The sequence below is a fragment of the Misgurnus anguillicaudatus genome, chromosome 21 (genome assembly GCF_027580225.2).
Source record: "Misgurnus anguillicaudatus chromosome 21, ASM2758022v2, whole genome shotgun sequence".
NCBI classification, from domain to species: domain Eukaryota; kingdom Metazoa; phylum Chordata; class Actinopteri; order Cypriniformes; family Cobitidae; genus Misgurnus; species Misgurnus anguillicaudatus.
This window is the reverse complement of record NC_073357.2, coordinates 32,727,889-32,740,831: the sequence shown is the minus strand read 5'-3', so window position 1 is coordinate 32,740,831 and position 12,943 is coordinate 32,727,889. Positions and strand designations below refer to the sequence as shown.

General features: G+C 34.3%; 1 long non-coding RNA gene across 1 annotated transcript; it reads left to right on the top strand.

Moving 5' to 3' along the window:
• Positions 1–2,879: 2,879 nt before the first annotated feature.
• LOC141352788 (uncharacterized) lies at positions 2,880–4,640 on the top strand. The gene is made up of 3 exons (XR_012359923.1): positions 2,880–2,988; positions 3,256–3,318; positions 4,004–4,640. It is a non-coding gene; the product is annotated as an uncharacterized lncRNA (long non-coding RNA).
• Positions 4,641–12,943: the final 8,303 nt, after the last annotated feature.

The window sequence follows — 12,943 nt, the reverse complement described above, 5'->3', positions numbered from 1 at the left end:
ATGAAATGCAAACACTGATCGCCATAATGGTGGTTTGTTGAAATTGAAACTCAATTGTGCTGTCAATTATTTCCTCTCTTTCTTTCTCTCTGCACTAAATGGCAGTGCCGTGGTTGGATGGTGCAGATTAAGGGGCGGTATTATCCCCTTCTGACATCACAAGGGGAGCCAAATTTCAATTAGCTATTTTTTCACACGCTTGCATTGAATGGTTTACCAAAACTAAGTTTCTGGATTTATCTTTTTCACATTTTCTAGGTTAATAGAAGCACTGGCGAGCCAATTATAGATTTTCATGAAATGTCCCCTTTAAAACCAGGTGTAGGTGTGCTCTAGGTCACGTTAAATGTCATGTTATGTTGGTTAACTCTGTGGTCTCCTGGGGCCTCATTTATAAAATGCTGCATATAAGCCATCCTAAATTTGATCTCCCGATAATATCTCAAAAATGTTTATGTGATTCATAAAATGAACGTACGCACAGAAAACACACATACCCCTTACTTTCAGATGTGAAATCTATAAATCGCAAATGATCTTGAAATGAACTTGGTGCAGCTGAGCAGTGTCATATCAGTTTCAGTAAAAGGGCATCTGTCAATGTTCAAATCCTTTTCGAGCAGCAAGAATGGCTTACATTTCGAAAAATCTGTAGCATCGGACAAGCAAAAGTGCGTACGTCTGCTCAGACCCTGGCATGGCGCAAAGCACTTTTCCACGTCAAAGAAAGTTTTAATAAATGTGAACTTTGCCGTGGATTTTGCGTATGCACACTTTACGATCAAATCTGTGCGTATGCACGCTTTATAAATAAGGCCCCTGATGTTCTCCCAGCATAGGTAATAGTAATCAGACCTAACAAAACATACAGCAAGCACATGCACATTATGGGACATTGGTCTACCATTCAGTCAAAAGACTGAGTTTGAATAATTTTTAATATTCACATATTCACATTTAAATGTGAAAGGCACAGCACGAGTATCAATACGATAGTCTGGAGATTGAATGAGAGTGTGCCAGAGAGACAAATCTGCAGAATAAGCTTTAATTGGGTAATTACACAAAGTGGGAACGAGACATTTAGAGGTTTAAATGGAAAGTAAATTGCCCATTATACATTGATTGTCCCTTTCTGTCTTGCTGCTTAACACAAGGATTCAGATTTTACAACGACACAGTCGTGTACCGAGGTTCACGTTTATAAATTAGCCCCATTATTCCTTGTAAACATCACCTGTGCAAAAAGGCATCAACACGATAAAGCAGATCAACTGAATAGTGGATGGAATCAATATTCCTTTTATGGCCAAGCATTATGTGTTTATTTATGGGAGAAACATTAATCGTGGCTTTTAAATTATGGCCTGTTAGTTAGTTGTAATATTCAAATGTCTCAGGATCTCATGCGTTAATATGCATGGGTGCTTTTTGTCTCAGCTTTTGTCTTGACCTTTAAATCCCAGGCAGACCTTTTTTTTAAAAAACCCATTACATTTTAACGCTATGCTGTCTCTGCTGATGGGCTCATTTGTTTCTGAGGGGTATGTGATATTTTGCCAGTACATGTGTCTGTTGTATTTCTTAGAGATTACTGTAAGAGAGCTGTGGGTGAAAACCATTTTTGAATGATTGATGGCTCTCATCTAAGAATGAATTTGTCATTTTAACAGGTGCACAGGGATGCCCGTGGCACTCTGAAGAGCATCTGATTTGCTGTAATCTTTCTTAAACTGCCACCCAGTGGTGACTCTTAGAGTTGCATTGAATCAAATCTCATGAGAATAATAAGGATGAATCAATGTGTGAGTAGCACTGACAATCAATAAATCTTCTGTTTGAGAGATACTTTCTGGTGAATTTAAAGACATTCCTGTGCAAGGTTTTACAAAAACCTTTTTGTCTCACTTTTTAAATCAGTGTTGTTGTGTCAGGTTTTAAAAATATCCACAACCAAATCAGTTTTAAAGGTGCAGTGTGTAAATTTTAGCGGCATCTTGTGGTGAGGTTGCGAATTGCAACCAGCGGCTCAGTCCGCTGCTCACCCCTCGCTTTTGAAATGCAACATGAAGCTATGGTAGCCGCCACTGGAAAAACATGTCATCAATGGAGACAACTTACTAAAAAAAGTTTGTCCGTTAAGGGCTTCTACAGAAACATGGCGGCACAAAATGGCGACTTCCACGTAAGGGGACCCTCTGTGTATGTAGATAAAAACGTCTCATTCTAAGGTAATAAAAACATAACTGTTCATTATAAAAAGGTCTTTATACAACCCTGATAATATAGTTTTGTATATTTTTTAACATTTCTGTCAAGAGATCCTTTTAAAAATTATACTACACCTTTAAAGGGATAGTTCAGCCAAAAACGAAAATTCTGTCATCATTTACTCACTCTCATGTTGTGACAAGCCTGTAAAAATTAATTTGTTTTAATGAACACAAAGGAAGATATTTTGAGGAATGTCTGTAACGAAACTAATCGAAATTCTTTTTTCCTACTATGGAAGTCAATGGGGTCTCTGATCGGTTTGGGTACAAACATTCCTCAAAATATCTTCGTTGTGTTCATTAAAACAAATTAATTTTTACAGGTTTGTAACAACATGAGAGAGAGAGTGAGTAAATAATAACAGAAATAAAAAAAATTGTGAACTATCCCTTTAAGCAATTACTTAAACACTGTAAAAAAAGTATATTTTAAAAAATTGTGGAAACTGAAAGTTAAGTATTGACTAAACATTTCAAATAATTCTCCCCAAACAAAAATATGCATTGTGGTAATTAAAACCCATGGATTGGGGTAAAACAAAAATATATATTCACAGAACACTCTGCTCAGCCAATTCATCGTGTCAAATGAAAAATCTGAGTTGACTGAATGTAGTTTGAGACAGAAAAGCGCATGGGCATGCACCTGAAAATAATTGGCTTCAGTGTGGATACGCGGGAGTTGATGGTCGACATTTTCTACAATAAAGTTATGGTAAGTACTTAAATATTTACATTTAAGTCATTTTTAAGTATTTTTAAAGTAATTTTCAAGTTAAACTGAGTGAAAATCTAAATAATTACAGCATACAAACAAAAAGCATATTGCCGAGCCAGAGGAACTGAAAGCAAGACAGATTTTCCGATTGTTTTAATGTTTTGAAACGAGTTTCTAACTTTATTGTGAATGTACTGATTGATTGAGAGACTAGGTTAGTAGTTATACGATGTTTGTTATAAAACTGATATGTTTTCTCCTCAGTGTAACGCACCGAGCTAACGCTTCATTCAGCGATGAAATGGCAAGGCCACTACAAGTTTCACAGTGAGTATATTATATTTATATTTCTTATATAACATAATTGTGTGAAAACTGTTAGCTTTTTCGAGATTTATGTGCGTTATTTTTATTAAGAGTCGCTGCGCCGCGCCCGCACACGTACACACATAGACATGAACGGCTGCTTGCAACCTGCACATTTCTAGAGAGAAATTGCCGTGTTTTTTAATTAAAGAATATATTACGAGTGTAGGGGCATCTGTATTTGGCCTGGACGTAACGAAAAGGACGCATTGTTCACGAGTATTCGACCGTATGCAGCACTGCGCAGATAAATCAACCCATGACATCAAAGTTCCGCGAGAGCCATTCAAAAGCTTATTACTCTCGCGATACATTGATCTCATGTGTCAATCGATCTGCGCCACGCATGCTGCCGTCGTCATCTTGCATCAGGAATCCCACGAGGGGTAGATATTAAAAGGACGCTCTCTATCAGCTGGTGTTGTAAAGCTGCAGGCGATACTCAACGGCACGAGTCTCAATAAGTGCAAGGACACCGCCCAAAACGGATCATTTCATAATGTTGAACAGCAATATAGCTAAGAGCAGCCGTCTTTTTATGTTCAGAAGTGTAAACTTCGAGGATATTCTGTATTGATCTGGTTTTATTTATTATTTGGCTTCATTTGGTACATGAACGCTCAGTGATATTTTTTACTTCTTACAGAGTACCAAGGCTTTGGAGATTTACACACGTGACATGAAAATGGGAATTCGTGAAACCCTGAGATGTTGCTGATCCATGTCAAGATTCATTTCCAGTGAGCAGGTTGTGCTGGAAATTTTGTGAGACTTTATGCCTTTAATTTGTTGAATGTTTTAGGTGTTTAATGTTTAAACTGTTATGAGGCATTGTTTAAATGTTTAAGTGTTTAAAGTAGTTTCATAAGCTCTTACTTAGTGTGAGAATGTTAAATTCAAATGAAATTGTGATTGAGTGTAGAGACACAATGCATCTAATCAAGCTTGTGTGTATATATTTAGGGAGCCACGTGGTCATTCAATGATAAATTAATTTGTTTATCAATTTTATCCATAACAATGAGCAGCGCAGCGTAAGATTACTGTAAAAATTACTGTAACAAATTTACCTTAATTCAAATCAATTAACTTTTTTGTTTATGTTTATCAGTATTAAAATACCCGATTATCAATATTAAATTATAATTTAATAATTAAGTATTCAATTATTAAATAATTAATAAGTATTGAATTATCAGTGTTAAATTTCCAGTGTTAAATTGTCAGTGTAAATTTCCAGTGTTAAATTGTCAGTGTTAAATTGTCAGTGTTAAATTACCAGTGTTAAAATATCAGTGTTAAAATAGCAGTGTTAAAATAGCAGTGTTGAATTGTCAGTGTTAAATTTCCAGTGTTAAATTGTCAGTGTTAAATCTCCAGTGTTAAATTATCAGTGTTAAATTTTTAGAAATTCGATGTTAAAAACATTAATTTTTAAAACATCAGTGTTAAATTGTTGACATAACTTATAAAATCAAGTTAAATTGTTTAACTTATTTTTTTAAGTTAAAGTAACATAAAATAAATGTTGATTTGACAAAAATGCTGATTTTTTTTACATTGTTCCAGCACATTAACTAATTTTTTTATCAAATTTGGTATCCTTGATCTCAGGTTGAGAGGATACACCTTTTAGAGCACAACATGTGTGCTTTCTGTTTTTCGAAAGATTAGTCAGTGTGGGATGGCCACGTGGCTCATTTAACATTGAATGAGCCACGTGGTCATTCAATGTTAAATTAATTTGTTTATCAATTTTATCCATAACAATAAGCCACCCAGCGTAAGATTACAGTAATCTTACGCTGGGTTGCTTACTGTTATGGATAACATTGATAAACAAATTCATTACTGTAACACCTTAAAGCCGGTCTATGCATTTTCGGCATTTTTGTCAAACAGCGACCCCTAGAGTCGCTGGAGAATACTTGCAACAGTCGTAATTTCCCACTCTAGTACACCTCCGAAGATAATCATGTAATGTTTCACAATTTCATACAAATATTAGGCTACTGCATAGTCTACTAAACTACAGATGATGGTAATAGGATAATAAGAAGTTTATTCCAAGTGTAGAGACACAATGCATCTAATCAAGCTTGTGTGTATATATTTAGGGAGCCACGTGGTCATTCAATGATAAATTAATTTGTTTATCAATTTTATCCATAACAATGAGCCGCACAGTGTAAGATTACTGTAAAAATTACTGTAACAATTTTACCTTAATTCAAATCAATTAACTTTTTTGTTTATGTTTATCAGTATTAAAATACCTGATTATCAGTATTAAATTATAATTAAATAATTAAGTATTATATTTCCAGTGTAAATTTCCAGTGTTAAATTGTCAGTGTTAAATTGTCAGTGTTAAATTGTCAGTGTTAAATTGTCAGTGTTGAATTTTCAGTGTTAAATTATTAGTGTTAAATTATTAGTGTTACATTATCAGTGTTAAATTTTTAGAAATTCAATGTTAAAAACAATAATTTTTAAAACATCAGTGTTAAATTGTTGACATAACTTATAAAATCAAGTTAAATTGTTTAACTTATTTTTTTAAGTTAAAGTAACATAAAAATAAATGTTGATTTGACAAAAATTCTGCTTTTTTACATTGTTCCAGCACATTAACTAATTTTTAATCGAATTTGGTATCCTTGATCTCAGGTTGAGAGGATACACCTTTTAGAGCACAACATGTGTGCTTTCTGTATTTCGAGAGATTAGTCAGTGTGGGATGGCCACGTGGCTCATTTAACATTGAATGAGTCACGTGGTCATTCAATGTTAAATTAAATTGTTTATCAATTTTATCCATACACTCTTAGAAATAAAGGTACAAAAGTTGTCAATGGGACAGTACCCTTTCAAAAAGGTACACCTTTGTACCCAAAGAGTACATATTAGTACTTTGAACTGCCAAAATGTACCTTTAAAGGTACATATTTGTACCTAAATGGTACATATTTGGACCTTTTTTAAAGGGTACTGCCCCAGTGACAGCTTCGTACCTTTATTTTTGACAGTGTAACAATAAGCCACCCAGCGTAAGATTACAGTAATCTTATGCTGGGTGGCTTATTGTTATGGATAAAATTGATAAACAAATTCATTACTGTAACACCTTAAAGCCGGTCTATGCATTTTCGACATTTTTGTCAAACAGCGACCCCTAGAGTCGCTGGAGAATACTTGCAACTGTCGTAATTTCCCACTCTAGTACACCTCCGAAGATAATCAGGTAATGTTCACAATTTCTTACAAATATTAGGCTACTGCATTCTACTAAACTACAGATGATGGTAATAGGATAACAAGAAGTTTATTCCAAGTGTAGAGACACAATGCATCTAATCAAGCTTGTGTGTATATATTTAGGGAGCCACGTGGTCATTCAATGTTAAATTAATTTGTTTATCAATTTTATCCATAACAATGAGCCGCGCAGCGTAAGATTACTGTAAAAATTACTGTAACAAATTTACCTTCATTCAAATCAATTAACTTTTTTGTTTATGTTTATCAGTATTAAAATACCCGATTATCAGTATTAAATTATAATTTAATAATTAAGTATTAAATTATTAAATAATAAATAAGTATTAAATTATCAGTGTTAAAATATCAGTGTTAAAATATCAGTGTTAAAATATCAGTGTTAAATTGTCAGTGTTAAATATCAGTGTTAAATGTCCAGTGTTAAGTTGTCAGTGTTAAGTTGTCAGTGTTAAATTTCCAGTGTTAAATTATCAGTGTTAAATTTCTAGAAATTCAATGTTAAAACATTAATTTTTAAAACAGTGTTAAATTGTTGACATAATTTATAAAATCAAGTTAAATTGTTTAACTTATTTTTTTAAAGTTAAAGTAACATAAAATAAATGTTGATTTTGAAAAAAATGCTGCTAATTTTTTTTACATTGTTCCAGCACATTAACTAATTTTTTAATCAAATTTGGTATCCTTGATCTCAGGTTGAGAGGACACACCTTTTAGAGCACAACATGTGTGCTTTCTGTATTTCGAGAGATTAGTCAGTGTGGGATGGCCACGTGGCTCATTTAACATTGAATGAGCCACGTGGTCATTCAATGTTAAATTAATTTGTTTATCAATTTTATCCATAACAATAAGCCACCCAGCGTAAGATTACTGTAAAAATTACTGTAACAATATACCTTAAACCCGCTCTATGCATTTTCGGCATTTTTGTCAAACAGCGACCCCTAGAGTCGCTGGAGAATACTTGCAACTGTCGTAATTTCCCACTCTAGTACACCTCCGAAGATAATCAGGTAATGTTTCACAATTTCATACCAATATTAGGCCAGTGGTTCCCAAACTTTTTCAGCGTGCGGCCCCCCTTGTGTAAGGTACATTACTTTGCGGCCCCCCAAAGGAAATTTGTGACAAAAAACTGTTCTAAAACTCAAAATGTTAATAAAAAAAAACATTAAATTATACCAAAAAGTAGTGCTTTTCGTTAGTAGCCTTATTTTTTCAGATTTAACTCCACAGAATTCATGATAAATTAATGTATTTCATAAAATGTCATAAAACTGGGGCCCCCCTGGCACCATCTTGCGGCCCCCAGTTTGAAAACCACTGTATTAGGCTACTGTATAGTCTACTAAACTACAGACGATGGTAAAAGGATAATAAGAAGTTTATTCCAAGTATAGAGACACAATGCATCTAATCAAGCTTGTGTGTATATATTTAGGGAGCCACGTGGTCATTCAATGTTTATCAATTTTATCCATAACAATAAGCCGCGCAGCGCAAGATACCCGATTATCAGTATTAAATTATTAATTATTTAATAATTTAATACTTAATTATTAAATTATAAGTATTACATTGTCAGTGTTAAATTTTCAGTGTTAAATTTTCAGTGTTAAATTGTCAGTGTTAAATTATCAGTGTTAAATTATCAGTGTTAAATTGTCAGTGTTAAATTTTCAGTGTTAAATTTTCAGTGCTAAATTTTCGGTGTTAAATTTTCAGTGTTAAATTTTCAGTGTTAAATTTTCAGTGTTAAATTTTCAGTGTGAAATTGTCGGTGTTAAATTGTCGGTGTTAAATTGTCGGTGTTAAATTGTCGGTGTTAAATTATCAGTGTTAAATTGTCGGTGTTAAATTATCAGTGTTAAATTTTCAGTGTTAAATTATCAGTGTTAAATTATCAGTGTTAAATTGTCATGTATTAAATTGTCGGTGTTAAATTATCAGTGTTAAATTTTTAGAAATTCAATGTTAAAAACATAAATTTTTAAAACATCAGTTGACATAACTTATAAAATCAAGTTAAATTGTTTAACTTATTTTTTTAAAGTTAAAGTAACATAAAATAAATGTTGATTTGACAAAAATGCTGATTTTTTTTACATTGTTCCAGCACATTAACTACTTTTTTTATCGAATTTGGTATCCTTGATCTCAGGTTGAGAGGACACACCTTTTAGAGCACAACATGTGTGCTTTCTGTATTTCGAGAGATTAGTCAGTGTGGGATGGCCACCCAAACCGATCAGAGACCCCATTGACTTCAATAGTAGGAAAAAAGAATACTATGGAAGTCAATGGGGTTTCTGATCGGTTTGGGTACAAACATTCCTCAAAATATCTTCGTTTGTGTTGATTAAAACAAATTAATTTTTACAGGTTTGTAACAACATGAGAGAGAGAGTGAGTAAATAATAACAGAAATAAAAAAAAATTAGTGAACTATCCCTTTAAGTAATTACTTAAATTATTATTTACAGTTACTCATACAAATACTGTAACTAATAACAATGCAATTAATTATAACATTATTTTTACTATTACTATTAATGCTATTCACATGAATTGTCATTATACAAGGAGATTTTGGCACTACTGTCCACTTCCTAACATTAGGTGGTTGTGAGTCTCACTGCTTGGCTTGCAGCTGTTAGAATCTGACACATTAATCCTGGATGATTCAGTATATTAACTCGGATAGAAAAAGAGGCAAAGACTCCATGGAAAGAGTGGATGAAGTCTCAGACAATACAGATGGTGTTTGTTTGGTCTTGAATGAAGGGGACAGGAGCCTCAGTGGTGTTCTCAGTGATGTTTTAACCATTTAGGGACTTTGAGGTTTTTGTAGCAGACAGCTGGACATCCTCTGTAGAAGTCCTGTAGAAATTTGTTTCACAGTCTTGTAGTACCACATGATACAAGAACAAATATTTTCTGAAAATCATGTATGAAATACAATACATCGATGAAAGGAGAAAGTAGTCGAAAACATGGAATATGTTTGTTTGGACCATTCATGTTACACTGTTGGCACGGTGCTGACACTTGTGGTTTTCTTTGTTCTTGAATATGCTTTCCAGAGAAAGGATACATATGTTAATGCATGTGTGTGGAGGAGAAAGGCATTGGGATTTAAGTGCCTCTGATGGTTTTACCAGGGTGCTGTGTGCGAATCTACGTCTGTTTGTGGATGGGGGATCTTGATGTACAATACTTTACACAGCACTCTAATCCTTACCTTTCACCCCAAATCTACAGACTGTTATAACTTCTGGAAATAGTTTAAACAAAAGTTGAAATACATTATGCTTCTCAATGAATTACGGTGAAATGCCGTTACATCCAAAAGCCAGAGGGCGCTCTCGTGCAGAAACTCAATATGCGCTGTAGACGAAGAACCATACACACGCAGCTTAAGGATATATTTATATCGGCTGCGTCCAAAAACTCTAAATTGCTGCCTTCTGAGGCAGCTTTCCAAGGCAGGAAGGCATCAAGGCATGTCCGAATTTAATGTTAGGTTTACTTCCTGTCTCCTGAGATACCTATGTGTGGGCATACAATAAGAATGTGATTGCTTGAGCCTGGTCGAGTTCGAAAATTAAAATGGCGGCCAAGGAATATATCTGCATTTATCGATGCACCCCTAATTTCAATGTAGGTGCTCAGGTATGGGCCACATAATTTAATAATTTAATAAAAGAGTCTGAGGCTAGACTCACCCCAAAACATGGCAAAAGTGCAGATAAATGGAAAGAGCACCTGGCTGTAATCATAGAGGAAAGAAGTTCATTAAATCTATAACAATGTGTAGTTACAAACTGCTCAAAATAATTACATTTAATTAAATATAAGCTGTATAAGCTTTATCATGAAATTTTATATAGTTATACACACGTATGACTGAATTCCACACGTCCAGCTTTACTGTTTCAAGTTATGGAAGATTCATAGACATACAGCATGTGAGTTATGTTATCTTAGGCAGCACATTATTAACCTGTTACATGTATGATGCCATGAGCTTACTAGGGAAAGAAAGAGCAAACATGTCTGTCAAATATTGTTTTAGTTATCATTTTACCAGTATGATATATGAAAAGAGGATGTCAGTGCTCTAACACAAATGTTGAAGTGAGGCTGGTGAAGTGGATTTAAAGTGTCTGAAGTTGTTTTAGGTCAGCCCACCTTTAATAACATCTGAATGAGAGTTCAGAAGCCTGAGAAACAGATGTTTCGTTTTTTATCATATCATTTATAATGCATCTCACTCCAGAATATCAGTTTTCCCAGGTTTTCTTCTTGCTAAAGCTTTGATAAGGTACTGAACACAGGAAGAGAGGGAAGGAGGTTTGCCAGGAGGTTTCAGACAGTGATGTAATCTGTTTGTGAAAATGTTTTTAAAAAGAAATAGGAACGACCACATCTCACTGGTCGGCATTCCTGCCACCCCTTCCACATCTAGGTCTTCACTGCTATATCTTTCATTTTCACACACATAGCGTTATTAACACAAGATCACAGAAAGTCTGGAAAAACTTCTTACTGGTGTTTCTCAAAGAAAGATTTGGAAGTCCGGAATTGATCCTCATGCACAAATCCACAGGAGGTGAACAGATTTGCAGCACTGTGGCTGCACAGACCAAACCATCACAAGGACTATTACATTTGTAAATGTTACCACACAGACGTTGAATTACTGTAGGTTATTCTGCCAGCGAATCAAGCCAACAACGATAATGGCGTTTGATTGCTACTGCACTTATTAATAAAATAACAGATTATCTGTTATTTATTTTTAAAACCCCCTTTTCATGTTTCATTTGGGACATTTTAATAGTTTCTAACTGTAGGGAACATTTTCATTAATGATGTATTTTTTGGAAATATTACAGTACAGTAATGAAATGTTTTTGTGGTTGTCTAAACACTGTGTTCATTTATATAGTATCAAACACAAGGAAAAACACATTACAGAGAAACTAGGACCCTGATTGTAAGAGCGATAAACAGCAATATTCAGTTTCTCATTAAGTCTTTCGTTCAGTTGTTCTTGTTATTCTCAACAGAGTAGACTTGTGTAAGAGCAAAAAGTTATTAAAACAGTGGGCTTTATTAAAAAATGTATGTGTTGAAATAACAAGCTATTTGTACAAACATTTTATTGAAATACTCCCCAGAAATTTTGAGTCATATTCACAGCTGTTGCTATGGTCAAATATTACCATAGGCTATTGCGCTATGCAGTATAAAAAATTATTTCAAAGGCACCCTTTGACGTGCTAAATTCATTTTTTTTTTAATTGCTTTGTTGCATCATTTTATTCCCTGATGTAAATACAGGAAGATCTGCAGGACATTTTCCCTGCTCACCCGTTTTTTGAACTTTGAGGGAAAGACAGCTTTAGACAGAAACAACAAATGAATGCTGGACAGAGAGATGGAAGACTTTGTCTTTCCAGTATGGTGTGAGCATAGCTCATCCATCTTGTAGGTCTACCACATGTTTTTAATCTAATGGACAGTTCTGCATGTCTTTGTGTTTTATTGCTGCAGGGCAGCTAGCAGGCAACACCATGTGCTTCAGGTGATGTACATGTGTGTAAATGTTGAATATATCCTTTAAAACAGGTTTATATGGCTGCGAGTCTTGTCTCTAGTTTGATACCTGGACAGTGTTCATGTGACCTGGCTTCTAATACATGCAACGAACGGATGTGCAAGATTTCTGTTTCATCACATGAAGATTTCTGGGTGGTTATAAACTACAATGCTGTGCAACATCTTGTTCTACAGGATTACAATGATTCACAAATATTTATTGTCTGTCATCAAATGAAGAAAGTACATAGATGTAATATTTTGGCAGTGTTTGATAATTTGTTTCAAATTAGAAACCTATATGGCTGATTTAACAATGCTTTAAAACACAAAGCATCGTAACACATCATAACACTGCTGTTGCACTGTATCAATCCCCTTAACGTTAAATTACAACACTGAAATTGTGTATAGGAAGATGCTCTATGAGGCTGTTCTGATGTTAAAGAAATCTTGAATAATCTGCTTTTTGGCTTCCTTTCCTTGCCCTTCCATTATACCATTTACCAGTCAACAGCAATAGTTCATGTTAATGCCATTTAAAGGGATAGTACACCCAAATAAATTTTGTGTCAGATCAATGTTGTGTCTTGACGTCAGGTCACGGTTGGGTCTTGACATCTGATCAAAATTGGCCTAACATCAAGACCCAACCTTGGCCTGATGTCAAAATCCAACATTGATCTGACATCGAAAT